Genomic DNA, 21015 nt, shown 5'->3' on the forward strand with positions numbered 1-21015 from the left:
AAGGTGCAGTGTGGACTGTGTATAAGGTGCAGTTGTGGACTGTGTATAAGGTGCAGTGTGGACTGTGTATAAGGTGCAGTGTGGACTGTGTATAAGGTGCAGTGCGGACTGTATATAAGGTGCAGTGTGGACTGTATATAAGGTGCAGTGCGGACTGTATATAAGGTTGTAGTGTGGGACTGTATATAAGGTTGCAGTGTGGACTGTATATAAGGTGGACTGTATATAAGGTGCAGTGTGGACTGTATATAAGGTGGACTGTATATAGGTGCAGTGTGGACTGTATATAAGGTGGACTGTATATGGTGCAGTGTGGACTGAAAGGTGGACTTGGACTGTGATATAAGGTGGCAGTGTGGACTGTATATAAGGTGCAGTGTGACTGTATATAGGTGCAGTGTGGACTGTATATAAGGTGCAGTGTGGACTGTTATTAAGGTTGCAGTGTGGACTGTTATATAAGGTGCAGTGTGGACTGTGTATAAGGTGCAGTGTGGACTGTATAATAAGTGTGCAGTGTGGACCTGTATATAAGGGTGCAGTGGTGGACTGTATAAGGTGCAGTGTGGACTGTATATAAGGTGCAGTGTGGACTGTGTATAAGGTGCAGTGTGGACTGTATATAAGGTGGACTGTATATAAGGTGCAGTGTGGACTGTATATAAGGTGGACTGTATATAAGGTGCAGTGTGGACTGTATATAAGATGGACTGTATATAAGGTGCAGTGTGGACTGTATATAAGGTGGACTGTATATAAAGTGCAGTGTGGGACTGTATATAAGGTTGCAGTGTGGACTGTATATAAGGTGGACTTGTATATAAGGGTGCAGTGTGGACTGAGTATATAAGGTGCAGTGTGGGACTGTATATAAGGTGCAGTGTGGACTGTATATAAGGTGCAGTGTGGACTGTATATAAGGTGCAGTGCGGACTGTGTATAAGGTGCAGTGTGGACTGTGTATAAGGTGCAGTGCGGACTGTGTATAAGGTGCAGTGTGGACTGTGTATAAGGTGCAGTGCGGGCTGTGTATAAGGGTGCAGTGCGGACTGTGTATAAGGTGCAGTGCGGACTGTGTATAAGGTGTAGTGCGGGCTGTGTATAAGGTGTAGTGCGGGCTGTGTATAAGGTGCGCAGTGCGGACTGTATATAAGGTGCAGTGCGGACTGTATATAAGGTGCAGTGCGGACTGTGTTATAAGGTGCAGTGCGGACTGTGTATAAGGTGGACTGTATATAAGGTGCAGTGTGGACTGTATATAAGGTGCAGTGTGGACTGTATATAAGGGTGCAGTGTGGACTGTATATAAGGTGCAGTGCGGAATGTATATAGGTGCAGTGTGGACTGTATATAAGGTGCAGTGTGGACTGTATATAAGGTGCAGTGTGGACTGTATATAAGGGTGCAGTGCGGACTGTATATAAGGTGCAGTGTGGACTGTATATAAGTGCAGTGTGGACTGTATATTTACCTCTGGGGGCAGTTTGGGATCTGGTGCTCACAATCTTGGGAGGAGTCTGCCTTTTGTATCGAGTCTGAAACCGTCAGTGGGGGGGGGGGTTCTTCTTTATTTGGGGTCTGATACCTCAGTCTGGGGGGGGTTCTCCTTTATTTGGGGTCTGATACACTCAGTCTGGGGGGTTCTCCTTTATTTGGGGTCTGATACCCTCAGTCTGGGGGGGGGTTCTCCTTTATTTGGGGTCTGATACACTCAGTCTGGGGGGGTTCTCCTTTATTTGGGGTCTGATACCCTCAGTCTGGGGGGGGGTTCTCCTTTATTTGGGGTCTGATACACTCAGTATGGGGGGGTTCTCCTTTATTTGGGGTCTGATACACTCAGTCTGGGGGTTCTCCTTTATTTGGGTCTGATAACCTCAGTCTGGGGGGGGTCTCCTTTATTTGGGTCTGATACCCTCTGGGGGGGGGTTCTCCTTTATATGGGGTCTGATACCCTCTGTCTGGGGGGGTTCTTTATTTGGGGTCTGATACCCTCAGTCTGGGGGGTTCTTCTTTATTTGGGATGTGTTACCCTCAATCTGGGGGGTTCTACTTTATTTGGGGTCTGATACCCTCAGTCTGGGGGGTTGTCCTTTATTTTGGGGTCTGATACCCTCAGTCTGGGGGGGGTTCTTCTTTATTTGGGGTCTGATACCCTCAGTCTGGGGGGTTGTCCTTTATTTGGGGTCTGATACCCTCAGTCTGGGGGGGTTGTCCTTTATTTGGGGTCTGATACCCTCAGTCTGGGGGGGGGTTCTTCTTTATTTGGGGTCTGATACCCTCAGTCTGGGGGGTTGTCCTTTATTTGGGGTCTGATACACTTAGTCTGGGGGGTTGTCCTTTATTTGGGGTCTGATGCCCTCAGTCTGGGGGGTTGTCCCTTTATTTGGGGTCTGATACCCTCAGTCTGGGGGGTTCTCCTTTATTTTGGGTCTGATACCCTCGGTCAGGGGGGGTTCTCCTTTATTTGGGGTCTGGTTCACTGTGATGGTAATGAGGGATTAGGACGGACAATGACGGGGAGGGAGGGGGGGGGCTGCGCTGGGTCCGGTCCTTGGGGTCTCTATTCTGAGCTGCTGTTCTGTGTCTCCAGTAACTTTCCACACCATGTGCAGGGGGCGGAGCCTGACACAAAACACGTAACACGTGGCGGCTGATGTAACTCACAACTAGATGTCACCGACACTACAACACTCAACTACACCGCACTACTATACATCACCGACACTACAACACTCATCTAACACCGCACGACTATACATCACTGACACTACAACACTCATCTACACCGCACTACTATACATCACCAACACTACAAACACTCATCTACACCGCACTACCTATACATCACCGACACTACAACCACTCATCTACACCGCACTACTATACTATACATCACCAACACTACAACACTCATCTACACCGCACTACTATACTATACATCACCAACACTACAACACTCATCTACACCGCACTACTAGTAATATACATCACCAACACTACAACACTCATCTACACCGCACTACTATACATATACATCACCGACACTACAACACTCATCTACACCGCACTACTATACATCACCGACACTAAAACACTCATCTACACCCGCACTACTATACTATACATCACCAACACTACCACACTCATCTACACCGCACTACTATACATCACCGACACTACAACACTCATCTACACCGCACTACTATACTATACATCACCGACACTACAACACTCATCTACACCGCACTACTATACTATACATCACCGACACTACAACACTCATCTACACCGCACTACTATACTATACATCACCGACACTACAACACTCATCTACACCGCACTACATATACTATACATCACCAACACTACAACACTCATCTACACCGCACTACTATACTATACATCACCAACACTACAACACTCATCTACACCGCACTACTATACATCACCAACACTACAACACTCATCTACACCGCACTACTATACTATACATCACCAACACTACAACACTCATCTACACCGCACTACTATACTATACATCACCAACACTACAACACTCATCTACACCGCACTACTATACTATACATCACCGACACTACAACACTCATCTACACCGCACTACTATACTATACATCACTGACACTACAACACTCATCTACACCGCACTACTATACATCACCAACACTACAACACTCATCTACACCGCACTACTATACATCACTGACACTACAACACTCATCTACACCGCACTACTATACATCACTGACACTACAACACTCATCTACACCGCACTACTATACTATACATCACAGACACTACAACACTCATCTACACCGCACTACTATACTATACATCACCGACACTACAACACTCATCTACACCGCACTACTATACATCACCGACACTACAACACTCATCTACACCGCACTACTATACTATACATCACCGACACTACAACACTCATCTACACCGCACTACTATACATCACCAACACTACAACACTCATCTACACCGCACTACTATACATCACCGACACTACAACACTCATCTACACCGCACTACTATACATCACCAACACTACAACACTCATCTACACCGCACTACTATACTATACATCACCGACACTACAACACTCATCTACACCGCACTACTATACTATACATCACCAACACTACAACACTCATCTACACCGCACTACTATACATCACCGACACTACAACACTCATCTACACTGCACTACTATACATCACCGACACTACAACACTCATCTACACCGCACTACTATACTATACATCACCGACACTACAACACTCATCTACACCGCACTACTATACATAGCCAACACTACAACACTCATCTACACCGCACTACTATACATCACCGACACTACAACACTCATCTACACCGCACTACTATACTATACATCACCGACACTACAACACTCATCTACACCGCACTACTATACTATACATCACCAACACTACAACACTCATCTACACCGCACTACTATACTATACATCACCGACACTACAACACTCATCTACACCGCACTACTATACATCACCGACACTACAACACTCATCTACACCGCACTACTATACATCACCGACACTACAACACTCATCTACACCGCACTACTATACTATACATCACCGACACTACAACACTCATCTACACCGCACTACTATACATCACTGACACTACAACACTCATCTACACCGCACTACTATACATCACCGACACTACAACACTCATCTGCACCGCACTACTATACTATACATCACCGACACTACAACACTCATCTACACCGCACTACTATACATCACCGACACTACAACACTCATCTACACCGCACTACTATACTATACATCACCGACACTACAACACTCATCTACACCGCACTACTATACTATACATCACCGACACTACAACACTCATCTACACCGCACTACTATACATCACCGACACTACAACACTCATCTACACCGCACTACTATACATCACCGACACTACAACACTCAACTACACCGCACTACTATACATCACTGACACTACAACACTCATCTACACCGCACTACTATACATCACCAACACTACAACACTCATCTACACCGCACTACTATACTATACATCACCGACACTACAACACTCATCTACACCGCACGACTATACATCACCGACACTACAACACTCATCTACACCGCACTACTATACATCACCAACACTACAACACTCATCTACACCGCACTACTATACATCACCGACACTACAACACTCATCTACACCGCACTACTATACTATACATCACCGACACTACAACACTCATCTACACCGCACGACTATACTATACATCACCAACACTACAACACTCATCTACACCGCACTACTATACATCACCGACACTACAACACTCATCTACACTGCACTACTATACATCACCGACACTACAACACTCATCTACACCGCACTACTATACATCACCGACACTACAACACTCATCTACACCGCACTACTATACTATACATCACCGACACTACAACACTCATCTACACCGCACTACTATACTATACATCACCGACACTACAACACTCATCTACACCGCACTACTATACATCACTGACACTACAACACTCATCTACACCGCACTACTATACATCACCAACACTACAACACTCATCTACACCGCACTACTATACTATACATCACCGACACTACAACACTCATCTACACCGCACTACTATACATCACCAACACTACAACACTCATCTACACCGCACTACTATACATCACCAACACTACAACACTCATCTACACCGCACTACTATACATCACCAACACTACAACACTCATCTACACCGCACTACTATACATCACCAACACTACAACACTCATCTACACCGCACTACTATACTATACATCACCGACACTACAACACTCATCTACACCGCACTACTATACATCACCGACACTACAACACTCATCTACACCGCACTACTATACATCACCAACACTACAACACTCATCTACACCGCACTACTATACTATACATCACCGACACTACAACACTCATCTACACCGCACTAGTATACATCACTGACACTACAACACTCATCTACACCGCACTACTATACTATACATCACCGACACTACAACACTCATCTACACCGCACTACTATACATCACTGACACTACAACACTCATCTACACCGCACTACTATACATCACCGACACTACAACACTCATCTACACCGCACTACTATACTATACATCACAGACACTACAACACTCATCTACACCGCACTACTATACATCACTGACACTACAACACTCATCTACACCGCACTACTATACATCACCGACACTACAACACTCATCTACACCGCACTACTATACTATACATCACCGACACTACAACACTCATCTACACCGCACTACTATACATCACCGACACTACAACACTCATCTACACCGCACTACTATACATCACAGACACTACAACACTCATCTACACCGCACTACTATACATCACTGACACTACAACACTCATCTACACCGCACTACTATACATCACCAACACTACAACACTCATCTACACCGCACTACTATACATCACCAACACTACAACACTCATCTACACCGCACTACTATACATCACTGACACTACAACACTCATCTACACCGCACTACTATACATCACCAACACTACAACACTCATCTACACCGCACTACTATACTATACATCACCGACACTACAACACTCATCTACACCGCACTACTATACATCACCAACACTACAACACTCATCTACACCGCACTACTATACATCACCAACACTACAACACTCATCTACACCGCACTACTATACATCACCAACACTACAACACTCATCTACACCGCACTACTATACATCACCGACACTACAACACTCATCTACACCGCACTACTATACTATACATCACCAACACTACAACACTCATCTACACCGCACTACTATACTATACATCACCGACACTACAACACTCATCTACACCGCACTACTATACTATACATCACCAACACTACAACACTCATCTACACCGCACTACTATACTATACATCACCGACACTACAACACTCATCTACACCGCACTACTATACATCACCAACACTACAACACTCATCTACACCGCACTACTATACATCACCGACACTACAACACTCATCTACACCGCACTACTATACATCACCAACACTACAACACTCATCTACACCGCACTACTATACATCACCAACACTACAACACTCATCTACACCGCACTACTATACATCACCGACACTACAACACTCATCTACACCGCACTACTATACTATACATCACCGACACTACAACACTCATCTACACCGCACTACTATACTATACATCACCGACACTACAACACTCATCTACACCGCACTACTATACATCACCGACACTACAACACTCATCTACACCGCACTACTATACTATACATCACCGACACTACAACACTCATCTACACCGCACTACTATACTATACATCACCGACACTACAACACTCATCTACACCGCACTACTATACATCACCGACACTACAACACTCATCTACACCGCACTACTATACTATACATCACCGACACTACAACACTCATCTACACCGCACTACTATACATCACCGACACTACAACACTCATCTACACCGCACTACTATACTATACATCACCGACACTACAACACTCATCTACACCGCACTACTATACATCACCGACACTACAACACTCATCTACACCGCACTACTATACTATACATCACCGACACTACAACACTCATCTACACCGCACTACTATACATCACCGACACTACAACACTCATCTACACCGCACTACTATACATCACCGACACTACAACACTCATCTACACCGCACTACTATACTATACATCACCGAAATACTAATACAATACACTGAACAATATCAAACACTACAACTGTCTCTCTATATATGGAGGAGATGGCCCCCCCGCTCTCTATATATGGAGGAGATGGCCCCCCCGCTCTCTATATATGGAGGAGATGGCCCCCCCGCTCTCTATATATGGAGGAGATGGCCCCCGCTTTCTATATATGGAGGAGATGGCCCCCCGCTCTCTATATATGGAGGAGATGGCCCCCCGCTCTCTATATATGGAGGAGATGGCCCCCCCGCTCTCTATATATGGAGGAGATGGCCCCCCCGCTCTCTATATATGGAGGAGATGGCCCCCCCGCTCTCTACATATGGAGGAGATGGCCCCCCCGCTCTCTATATATGGAGGAGATCGGCCCCCGCTCTCTATATATGGAGGAGATGGCCCCCCGCTCTCTATATATGGAGGAGATGGCCCCCGCTCTCTATATATGGAGGAGATGGCCCCCGCTCTCTATATATGGAGGAGATCGCCCCCGCTCTCTATATATGGAGGAGATGGCCCCCGCTCTCTATGGAGGAGATCGCCCCCGCTCTCTATATATGGAGGAGATGGCCCCCCGCTCTCTATATATGGAGGAGATGGCCCCCGCTCTCTATGGAGGAGATGGCCCCCCGCTCTCTATATATGGAGGAGATCGGCCCCCGCTCTCTATATATGGAGGAGATGGCCCCCGCTCTCTATATATGGAGGAGATGGCCCCCGCTTTCTATATATGGAGGAGATGGCCCCCGCTCTCTACATATGGAGGAGATGGGCCCCCGCTCTCTTTATATGGAGGAGATGGCCCCCGCTCTCTTTATATGGAGGAGATGGCCCCCGCTCTCTATATATGGAGGAGATGGCCCCCCGCTCTCTATGGAGGAGATGGCCCCCCGCTCTCTATATATGGAGGAGATGGCCCCCCGCTCTCTATATATGGAGGAGATGGCCCCCCCGCTCTCTATATATGGAGGAGATGGCCCCCCCGCTCTCTATATATGGAGGAGATGGCCCCCCCGCTCTCTATATATGGAGGAGATGGCCCCCCCGCTCTCTACATATGGAGGAGATGGCCCCCGCTCTCTATATATGGAGGAGATGGCCCCCGCTCTCTATATATGGAGGAGATGGCCCCCGCTCTCTATATATGGAGGAGATGGCCCCCCCGCTCTCTATATATGGAGGAGATGGCCCCCCCGCTCTCTATATATGGAGGAGATGGCCCCCCGCTCTCTATATATGGAGGAGATGGGCCCCCGCTCTCTTTATATGGAGGAGATGGCCCCCGCTCTCTATATATGGAGGAGATGGCCCCCGCTCTCTATATATGGAGGAGATGGCCCCCGCTCTCTATATATGGAGGAGATGGCCCCCGCTCTCTATATATGGAGGAGATGGCCCCCGCTCTCTATGGAGGAGATGGCCCCCCCGCTCTCTATATATGGAGGAGATGGCCCCCCCCGCTCTCTATATATGGAGGAGATGGCCCCCCCCGCTCTCTATATATGGAGGAGATGGCCCCCCCGCTCTCTACATATGGAGGAGATGGCCCCCGCTTTCTATATATGGAGGAGATGGCCCCCGCTCTCTATATATGGAGGAGATGGCCCCCGCTCTCTATATATGGAGGAGATGGCCCCCGCTCTCTATATATGGAGGAGATGGCCCCCGCTCTCTATGGAGGAGATGGCCCCCCCGCTCTCTATATATGGAGGAGATGGCCCCCCCGCTCTCTATATATGGAGGAGATGGCCCCCCCGCTCTCTATATATGGAGGAGATGGCCCCCCCGCTCTCTATATATGGAGGAGATGGCCCCCCCGCTCTCTACATATGGAGGAGATGGCCCCCGCTTTCTATATATGGAGGAGATGGCCCCCCCGCTCTCTACATATGGAGGAGATCGCCCCCGCTCTCTATATATGGAGGAGATGGCCCCCCCGCTCTCTACATATGGAGGAGATCGCCCCCGCTTTCTATATATGGAGGAGATGGCCCCCGCTCTCTACATATGGAGGAGATCGCCCCCGCTCTCTATATATGGAGGTGATGGCCCCCCGCTCTCTATATATGGAGGTGATGGCCCCCCGCTCTCTATATATGGAGGTGATGGCCCCCCGCTCTCTATATATGGAGGAGATGGCCCCCCGCTCTCTATATATGGAGGAGATGGCCCCCCGCTCTCTATATATGGAGGAGATAGCCCCCCGCTCTCTATATATGGAGGAGATGGCCCCCCGCTCTCTATATATGGAGGAGATGGCCCCCCGCTCTCTATATATGGAGGAGATGGCCCCCCGCTCTCTATATATGGAGGAGATGGCCCCCCGCTCTCTATATATGGAGGAGATGGCCCCCCGCTCTCTATATATGGAGGAGATGGCCCCCGCTTTCTATATATGGAGGAGATGGCCCCCGCTCTCTACATATGGAGGAGATCGCCCCCGCTCTCTATATATGGAGGAGATGGCCCCCCGCTCTCTATATATGGAGGAGATGGCCCCCCGCTCTCTATATATGGAGGAGATGGCCCCCCCGCTCTCTATATATGGAGGAGATGGCCCCCCCGCTCTCTATATATGGAGGAGATGGCCCCCGCTCTCTATATATGGAGGAGATGGCCCCCCGCTCTCTATATATGGAGGAGATGGCCCCCGCTCTCTATATATGGAGGAGATGGCCCCCCGCTCTCTATGGAGGAGATGGCCCCCCGCTCTCTATATATGGAGGAGATGGCCCCCCGCTCTCTATATATGGAGATCAATCACCAGTATTTTTTGGGGGGGAGGGTTGATGTTTCAGGGGGTTCTTGTTTCGGAGGGAGTTAATGATTCACTGAGAGCTCATGTTTCGGAGAGTTTCTTGTTTCGGGGGGGGAGTTAATGTTTTGGGGGTTCATGTTTCGGTGGGTTTCTTGTTTCGGGGGGAGTTAATGTTTTGGGGGTTCATGTTTTAGGTGGGGCGTTCATGTTTCGGTGGGTTTCTTGTTTTGGGGGGGGGGGAGTTAATGTTTTGGGGGTTCATGTTTCGGTGGGTTTCTTGTTTTGGGGGGGGAGTTAATGTTTTGGGGGTTCATGTTTCGGTGGGTTTCTTGTTTTGGGGGGGGGAGTTAATGTTTTGGGGGTTCATGTTTCGGTGGGTTTCTTGTTTTGGGGGGGGGGGAGTTAATGTTTTGGGCGTTCATGTTTCGGTGGGTTTCTTGTTTTGGGGGGGGGAGTTAATGTTTTGGGGGTTCATGTTTCGGTGGGTTTCTTGTTTCGGGGGGAATTAATGTTTCGGGGGGTTTCTTGTTTCGGGGGGAGTTAATGTTTTGGGGGTTCATGTTTCGGTGGCGTTCATGTTTCGGGGGGAGTTAATGTTTTGGGCGTTCATGTTTCGGTGGGTTTCATGTTTCGGGGGGTTGTTCGCTGTGACCATCATTACAGCCATCACTCCTGATCTCGTTGTGTCGGTCACACGTGGGGTAGCAGCTGCACCGCCTGCCGAGCGCCCGCTGACTCCTCTGATTAGCGGTAAAATCCACGGTCTAATGAATCGGCCCGGTCAGCCGTGAGGCGCAGGGAGATCGGCAGCTGTCGCTCTGTAGACCTCAGTGAGGCAGAGCTGTGTCAGGGATGGAGGCGGCTGGATGTGTATGAGGGTCCGCACTCTGTCCCCCAAGTGTCAGGGTTATTTTCATGGTATCATTTGCCCCAATATTCTCGTAGATTTATGGGGTTTTATTACCGGATTCTATTATGAGATTCAACTTGTTTAATCTTCTTCCCGAATTTAAAGGAGATCTCCGGCAAAAATGAACTTATCCCCTATCTACAGGATACGAGATAAGCAGCCGACCGCTCCCCCCCCCCCCTCCCCCGCGCTCATCAGGTCGGGGCCCGGCGCTCGAGCGCATGCTGCAGCGGAATAGACCCGAGTACAGCTCTCAGGCATAATCGGCTCCCATAGAAATGAATGGAGCGTTTGGCAGCTGCAGCATGTGCTCCTCCTAAGCGCCGAGTCCCATCCTGCTGATCGCGGGGGGCCCAGGACGGGACGTTTGTGCTGCCCGCGGACCCTGGGAAATTAAAGTCTTTTCCTGCACATCCAGAGGGGAATGTAGCCCCTCTGCTGCCCAAGGTGAATTAAAGAAACCCCCTCCACATATACACATACAGGCGCCATCACTTTTGCATAGTTTTGTTTTTGATCACTTTTTATTCAATTTTAGCAGTTGGAATGTGTTGCCCTTTATGCCGATGACCACGTGTGATCAGGAACATAATAATTTAATAATTTGGATAGTTTTGCAGACGGTGATGCCATTGGATTTCTGATATAGATCTATATCATGTAAATGCATCACATTGATCTAATACATTGGCGCTCTATTGGTTACGGCCGACCATCCATAGCCAAGTCAAGGCAGACACCTTTGTCTAGTACAGGCTGCCCTGATAACCCATCGGTACCCAGCAATTACATGGTGGGGGTGCCGATCTGACCACAAGACACCAGGGATAGGACCAGAACTGTTTAAATATTGAAATAAACAGCTAAATGACCAATATCAGACTGGTCTTCAATATCGGCCATTACTGGCTGGTGTGGGCGATGGATAGCAGCCGACACCCATTGGGCATGGTGCTGAACTCGCGCCATACTCCCTCACGTGATCCATACCTTATGGGAAGGGGTGACCTCTGTGCCACCCACCTTTCGTGGCGTTGCCTAAAGCTACTAAGTCAAGTGTCCTCATGGCAGACGTGACCCTGCCTATAGGGTTTCACAAAGGTTGATGGTGGTGGCCATAATGCTGCTCTACAAATGTCCGGCAGAGGAATATGAGAAGATTGTGAGGCCGTAGGTTATAAGGAGGATTCTGACCTAGGCCGTTCTCCCTCTAGAATTTATCTGGACACTCTAGACCAGTGGTTTAAAAAGTGGCCCCCCAGACAGCCAACGGCTGTCCGAGCATGCTGGGAGTTGAAGTTTTGCCCCATCTGGAGGGCCACTTTTTTAGACCACTGGTCTTGATCCTCCAGAACGGCTCCTGTGAAATGCGACAGATGGAAAAGTTGGATGGACAGCAGGATGATGTCTTACCAGCTGAGAGAACCTTGGGAAGACCTCCTGGCATCGTCCTCTCTCGTGACAGGATCTGTATCTCGCGTATCCTCCGAGATCACGATGATGCCCACGAGAAATCACGTTTTTTAAGACATATTGTAGATCAGAAGACCAATGGTTCCAGGTGCTTGGGCATAAGATGGAAGTCCCGAAAAGGACTAGGCCGATGGATCCTTACAGCCCAAAGACTTTCTTTATGACCGTGAATTTTCCATCTATATTTGAAGTGACTGCAGAGTATTGCACTTTGAGGGTCTTCAAGTGCTGATAAGGAGATCCCCTGGGGGAAGACCAAGACTTGAAGATTCTCCATATTCTCTCATTATTCCTCTTTGTGCCATCTTTTATAGACTTAGCCAAAGTATTAAAGGGGTACATCATGGGGGTCGTCATGAGGGGGCGGGGCTATGACATCATCAGCTCCCGGCGCCGGCTCCAGCGTTTGGAACAGTTTGTTCCAAATGCTGAGCAGCAGAGTACCCCTTTAAGAACCTCATCTCAAGCTTTAAGATTACTTTGTTCATCCTCCATGGTGTAAGATCCATCCGGGTCCGAATGTAGAATCCTTCTCTGTCACAGGGGATCTGGGTGAAGAGGAGTCTCCAGAAATGAATGTTGGATAGAGAAAAGGTTAGAGAGAACCATCAGGATTGTCTCTGCTTTCTCCAGCTTTGTCTTCTGAAGAGTCAAAGGTGATAGGGGGGGAGGTAAATATGAACCTTGTCTTCCATTATATAGAGAGATGGTCTGCGCTGAGAGGACAGAATTCCTGCACCTTGACCTTCTCCCTGGAGGCATCTCTGATATTCTGGATTTTAGTCACTTGTGTAAAGATGGTTGGATATAGACTCCGTTCTGCCACCAATCCTGCTCAGAAGGTCCATCGTCCCATTCAGAACTCCCCTGTGAGGCTTGGTAGACTGGAATCTTCTCACATTCCTGCCCTAGACCTGTTCCAGTCTACTGAATCTCCTAAAGATGTCCCCAGAACACTCATCGCTTGTCATATAGAAGTAACGAGGAAATGCTTTAGTCTGAGAAGACGGTAAATAATGGAGATAATGTAGAGCCTCTGCAGTGGGTTTCATTCTTATCAGACTCAACAGGGTTCTTATCTGCTTCCAGCATTCCTGCAGGCTGGTGGCATAGACCACAATCTCTGTAGACATCTTGCACTGTCTTCAGAGATGTCTTGGTCCAGTCTGGTGTCTTGTTCAGTGGTGGATAGGTCTTCAGAGATGTCTTGGTCCAGTCTGGTGTATTGTTCAGTGGTGGTCGGGTCTTCAGAGATGTCTTGGTCCAGTCTGATGTATTGTTCAGTGGTGGTCAGGTCTTCAGAGATGTCTTGGTCCAGTCTGGTGTCTTGTTCAGTGTTGGTCGGGTCTTCAGATATGTCTTGGTCCAGTCTGATGTATTGTTCAGTGGTGGTCAGGTCTTCAGAGATGTCTTGGTCCAGTCTGGTGTCTTGTTCAGTGTTGGTCGGGTCTTCAGATATGTCTTGGTCCAGTCTGGTGTCTTGTTCAGTGGTGGATAGGTCTTCAGATATGTCTTGGTCCGGTCTGGTGTATTGTTCAGTGGTGGTCAGGTCTTCAGAGATGTCTTGGTCCAGTCTGGTGTCTTGTTCAGTGGTGGTCAGGTCTTCAGATATGTCTTTGTCCGGTCTGGTGTTTTGCTCAGTGGGGGATAGGTCTTCAGATATGTCTTGGTCCAGTCTGGTGTCCTGTTCAGTGGTGGATAGGTCTCCAGATTTGTCTTGGTCCAGTCTGGTGTCTTGTTCAGTGGTGGTCAGGTCTTCAGATATGTCTTGGTCCAATCTGGTGTCTTGTTTAGTGGTAGTCGGGTCTTCAGATATGTCTTGATCCAGTCTGGTGTCTTGTTTAGTGGTAGTCGGGTCTTCAGATATGTTTTGGTCCAGTCTGGTGTCTTGTTCAGTGGTGTTCAGGTCTTCAGATATGTCTTGGTCCGGTCTGGTGTATTCGGTGGTGTTCAGGTCTTCAGATATGTCTTGGTTCAGTCTGGTGTCTTGTTTAGTGGTGGATAGGTGTTCAGATATGTCTTGGTCCAGTCTGGTGTCTTGTTTAGTGGTAGTCGGGTCTTCAGATATGTCTTGGTCCAGTCTGGTGTCTTGTTCAGTGTTGGTCAGGTCTTCAGATATGTCTTGGTCCGGTCTGGTGTATTCAGTGGTGTTCAGGTCTTCAGATATGTCTTGGTCCAGTCTGGTGTCTTGTTTAGTGGTGGATAGGTGTTCAGATATATCTTGGTCCAGTCTGGTGTCTTGTTCAGTGGTGGTTGGGTCTTCAGATATGTCTTGGTCCAGTCTGGTGTCTTGTACAGTGGTGGTTGGGTCTTCAGATATGTCTTGGTCCAGTCTGGTGTCTTGTACAGTGGTGGTTGGGTCTTCAGATATGTCTTGGTCCAGTCTGGTGTCTTGTTCAGTGGTGGTTGGGTTCCTCACCTTGGCACTCTCTCTGTGACCCCTTGTACTTCTGGCCACTCCAGACCGGTTGCAGTTCTGGAATATTACTGGAGGATCACCGGTTTCTGGCAGCGTCGTGTTTTTTAGTTTTTTTTTTAACTTTTGGTAACAAATAGTTTGATGGTTCTGTGATCCCCCAATATCTTCTGCCCCCTCTGAAAGACTAAATACAAATTGTGACAAATCAAATTTTTGGACATTTTGTCTCAGGAAAAGAAGCCGCCTGATAATTCTGCACAATGTCATAATATGGGAGCCATGATCTCCTTAGGCCACACCCTCCCTCATTACACAAACACACATCACATGATCTGCTGATGTCCAATAAGCAGCTTTACACAGATTAGAAATGGAAAATGTATATGGGTATGTTCACATTACGGAATTTCCATGGGCGGAATTCCCTGCTGTGTGAACATTGGTGTATATAATGGTGCTCCGCGGACCCATTCACTGGTGGAGAATTCCGCTGCAGAAATGGATCCAAAGAATGTGGAAATTGACGCGTGAGCTGCATTGCCGTCAATAGTGGCGGTGCAGGTCCTGAGCGGAGATTCCTTAGTGTGAACAAACCCTAAACCAGATGATCACTATATTCACTAATAATCGTGCACCGTGTCGTCTCAGTTGTCGTTGTCTCCCTCTTCTGCCCGTTTCCCTTTCTGTGCTGCCCACGGACTCCAGGAATTGCTGTTATTGTCACTGGTTAGCCCCTCCCTCCTCTTTATAACGTTTGGTGGTTTTCTTAGTTCTAGGACAATAACTACCGGCTGCAGAGATTTGTTGCGGATGTCGGCGCTAATTTGCAGTTTGCAGAGATCACATTTGTTATTTACATTGTAAGGAGAGAATGTCAGGATTGGCCGCGCTCCCCGCCGCCGCTCGTCCACGTATCCGTATTACTCTCCCTCCAGGGAGCTGAGATCGGAGATGTTGTTTGTCGGGTCCTCAGAGCCGGACCAATCAGAGCGCGCCCTTATAATTATGTTATTCCGTGGATTCTGCGCTTTGTGAACGCGCCCTTATAATTATGTTATTCCGTGGATTCTGCGCTGTGTGAACGCGCCCTTATAATTATGTTATTCCGTGGATTCTGCGCTTTGTGAACGCTCCCTTATAATGTCATTCCGTGGATTCTGCGCTGTGTGAACGCTCCCTTATAATGATGTTATTCCGTGGATTCTGCGCTGTGTGATCGTGTCCTTATAATGATGTTATTCCGTGGATTCTGCGCTGTGTGATCGTGTCCTTATAATTATGTTATTCCGTGGATTCTGCGCTTTGTGAACGCTCCCTTATAATGTCATTCCGTGGATTCTGCGCTGTGTGAACGCTCCCTTATAATGATGTTATTCCGTGGATTCTGCGCTGTGTGATCGTGTCCTTATAATGATGTTATTCCGTGGATTCTGCGCTGTGTGATCGCGCCCTTATAATTATGTTATTTCGTGGATTCTGCGCTGTGTGATCGTGCCCTTATAATGTTATTCCGTGGATTCTGCGCTGTGTGAACGCGCCCTTATAATGTTGTTCCGTGGATTCTGCGCTGTGTGATCGCGCCCTTATAATGATGTTATTCCGTGGATTCTGCGCTGTGTGATCGCGCCCTTATAATATTATTCCGTGGATTCTGCGCTGTGTGATCGCGCCCTTATAATGTTGTTCCGTGGATTCTGCGCTGTGTGAACTTTCCCTTATAATGATATTCCGTGGATTCTGCGCTGTGTGAACGCGCCCTTATAATGTTATTCCGTGGATTCTTCGCTGTGTGAACGCGCCCTTATAATGTTATTCCGTGGATTCTGCGCTGTGTGAACGCGCCCTTATAATGTTATTCCGTGGATTCTTCGCTGTGTGAACGCGCCCTTATAATTTTATTCCGTGGATTCTGCGCTGTGTGAACGCGCCCTTATGTTATTCCGTGGATTCTGCGCTGTGTGAACGCGCCCTTATAATGTTATTCCGTGGATTCTTCGCTGTGTGAACGCGCCCTTATAATGTCATTCCGTGGATTCTGCGCTGTGTGATCGCGCCCTTATAATGATGATATTCCGTGGATTCTGCGCTGTGTGAACGCGCCCTTATAATGTTGTTCCGTGGATTCTTCGCTGTGTGAACGCGCCCTTATAATGATATTCCGTGGATTCTGCGCTGTGATCGCGCCCTTATAATGTTGTTCCGTGGATTCTGCGCTGTGTGAACGCTCCCTTATAATGATATTCCGTGGATTCTGCGCTGTGATCGCGCCCTTATGTTGTTCCGTGGATTCTGCGCTGTGTGATCGCGCCCTTATGTCATTCCGTGGATTCTGCGCCATGTGAACGCTCCCTTATAATGATGTTATTCCGTGGATTCTGCGCTGTGTGAACGCTCCCTTAGAATGATGTTATTCCGTGGATTCTGCGCTGTGTGAACGCGCCCTTATAATGTTATTCCGTGGATTCTGCGCTGTGTGAACGCGCCCTTATAATGATGATATTCCGTGGATTCTGCGCTGTGTGAACGCGCCCTTATAATGTCATTCCGTGGATTCTGCGCTGTGTGAACGCGCCCTTATAATGTCATTCCGTGGATTCTGCGCTGTGTGAACGCGCCCTTATAATGATGATATTCCGTGGATTCTGCGCTGTGTGATCGTGCCCTTATAATGTTATTCCGTGGATTCTGCGCTGTGTGAACGCGCCCTTATAATGATGTTGTTCCGTGGATTCTGCGCTGTGTGAACGCGCCCTTATAATGTTGTTCCGTGGATTCTGCGCTGTGTGAACGCGCCCTTATAATGTTATTCCGTGGATTCTGCGCTGTGTGAACGCGCCCTTATAATGTCATTCCGTGGATTCTGCGCTTTGTGATCGCGCCCTTATAATTATGTTATTCCGTGGATTCTGCGCTGTGTGATCGCGTCCTTATAATGTTATTCCGTGGATTCTGCGCTGTGTGATCGCGCCCTTATAATGGTGTTATACCGTGGATTCTGCGCTGTGTGAACGCGCCCTTATAATATTATTCCGTGGATTCTGCGCTGTGTGAACGCTCCCTTATAATGATATTCCGTGGATTCTGCGCTGTGATCGCGCCCTTATAATGTTGTTCCGTGGATTCTGCGCTGTGTGAACGCGCCCTTATGTCATTCCGTGGATTCTGCGCCATGTGAACGCTCCCTTATAATGTTATTCCGTGGATTCTGCGCTGTGTGAACGCTCCCTTAGAATGATGTTATTCCGTGGATTCTGCGCTGTGTGAACGCGCCCTTATAATGTCATTCCGTGGATTCTGCGCTGTGTGAATGCGCCCTTATATTATTACGTGGATTCTGCGATGTGTGAACGCTCCCTTATGTTATTCCGTGGATTCTGCGCTGTGTGAACGCTCCCTTATGTTATTCCGTGGATTCTGCGCTGTGTGATCGCGCCCTTATAATGTTGTTCCGTGGATTCTGCGCTGTGTGAACGCGCCCTTATAATGTCATTCCGTGGATTCTGCGCTGTGTGAATGCGCCCTTATATTATTCCGTGGATTCTGCGCTGTGTGAACGCTCCCTTATGTTATTCCGTGGATTCTGCGCTGTGTGATCGCGCCCTTATAATGTTGTTCCGTGGATTCTGCGCTGTGTGAACGCTCCCTTATAATAATATTCCGTGGATTCTGCGCTGTGTGAACGCTCCCTTATAATAATATTCCGTGGATTCTGCGCTGTGTGAACGCTCCCTTATAATATTATTCCGTGGATTCTGCGCTGTGTGAACGCTCCCTTATAATATTATTCCGTGGATTCTGCGCTGTGTGAACGCGCCCTTATAATGATGTTATTCCGTGGATTCTACACCATGTGAACGCGCCCTTATAATGATATTATTCCGTGGATTTTGCGCTGTGTGAACGCGCCCTTATAATGTTGTTCTGTGGATTCTGCGCCATGTGAACGCTCCCTTATAATGATGATGTTGTTCCGTGGATTTTGCGCTGTGTGAACGCTCCCTTATAATGTTATTCCGTGGATTCTGCGCTGTGTGATCGCGTCCTTATAATGTTGTTCCGTGTATTCTGCGCCGTGTGATCGCGCCCTTATAATGATATTATTCCGTGGATTTTGCGCTGTGTGAACGCGCCCTTATAATGATATTATTCCGTGGATTTTGCGCTGTGTGAACGTGCCCTTATGATATTATTCCGTGGATTTTGCGCTGTGTGAACGCGCCCTTATAATGATATTATTCCGTGGATTTTGCGCTGTGTGAACGCGCCCTTATAATGATATTATTCCGTGGATTTTGCGCTGTGTGAACGCGCCCTTATGATATTATTCCGTGGATTTTGCGCTGTGTGAATGCGCCCTTATGATATTATTCCGTGGATTTTGCGCTGTGTGAATGCGCCCTTATAATGATATTATTCCGTGGATTTTGCGCTGTGTGAACGCGCCCTTATAATATTATTCCGCGGGTTCTGCGGTCGCCCGTCCGTGTGTCAGGGCTGACTGCTGCGAGTCAATAGCTCCGGTTGTGTGACATGATGGCGGTTTGTTGTATCAGGAAATCATGGCTGCCATGGTAACGCCGCGCTCTGCAAAAGATACATTTTGTTCCAAAACTTGCAGAGCTGAGTGTTTATATTTGTTCCGGCGGGTGCGGTGCGAGCTGCACACAAGACAACGGCGATTATTAGACAGTGGAGGCGGCTGAGGGGTTAATAGAAGATCCAGGTGAACGAGGAGGAGTTATAATGGAACATTCTCCTCCAGCCTGAAACTACAACTCCCAGCATTCCTGACAGTCTTCAACTGATTCATCCTCTATATTAGTGCTCCGCAAACTGTCCGCCTCCAGATGTTTACAAACCACAACTCCCAGCAAGCCTGGACAGTTGTTGGCTGTCTGGGTATGCTGGGAGTTGTAGTTTTTCATTATTGGGATTGGCTGTCCGGGTCCTCTGAGCCAAGAGATACATGATGATGGGCCCTCTGATGTATGATGATGGGGCCCCCGGTGTATGATGATGGGGCCCCCGGTGTATGATGATGGGCCCTCTGATGTTTGATGATGGGGCCCCCGGTGTATGATGATGGGCCCCCGGTGTATGATGATGGTCCCTCAGATGTTTGATGATGGGCCCCCGGTGTTTGATGGGGCCCCCGGTGTATGATGATGGGGCCCCCGGTGTATGATGATGGGACCCCCGGTGTATGATGATGGGGCCCCCGGTGTATGATGATGGGGCCCCCGGTGTATGATGATGGGCCCCCGGTGTATGATGATGGGGCCCCCGGTGTATGATGATGGGGCCCCCGGTGTATGATGATGGGGCCCCCGGTGTATGATGATGGGGCCCCCGGTGTATGATGATGGGGCCCCCGGTGTATGATGATGGGCCCTCTGATGTTTGATGATGGGGCCCCCGGTGTATGATGATGGGGCCCCCGGTGTATGATGATGGGCCCCCCGGTGTATGATGATGGGGCCCCCGGTGTATGATGATGGGGGCCCCGGTGT

General features: G+C 48.4%; 1 protein-coding gene across 1 annotated transcript in view; it reads left to right on the forward strand.

Annotated features, from left to right (window-relative positions):
* SLC6A9 (solute carrier family 6 member 9) overlaps positions 1 to 21015 on the forward strand; it is a 183637-nt gene that overhangs the window by 1504 nt on the left and 161118 nt on the right. The gene's annotated exons all lie outside the window — the stretch shown is intronic.

The sequence above is a fragment of the Hyla sarda genome, chromosome 7, assembly GCF_029499605.1.
Source record: "Hyla sarda isolate aHylSar1 chromosome 7, aHylSar1.hap1, whole genome shotgun sequence".
NCBI classification, from domain to species: domain Eukaryota; kingdom Metazoa; phylum Chordata; class Amphibia; order Anura; family Hylidae; genus Hyla; species Hyla sarda.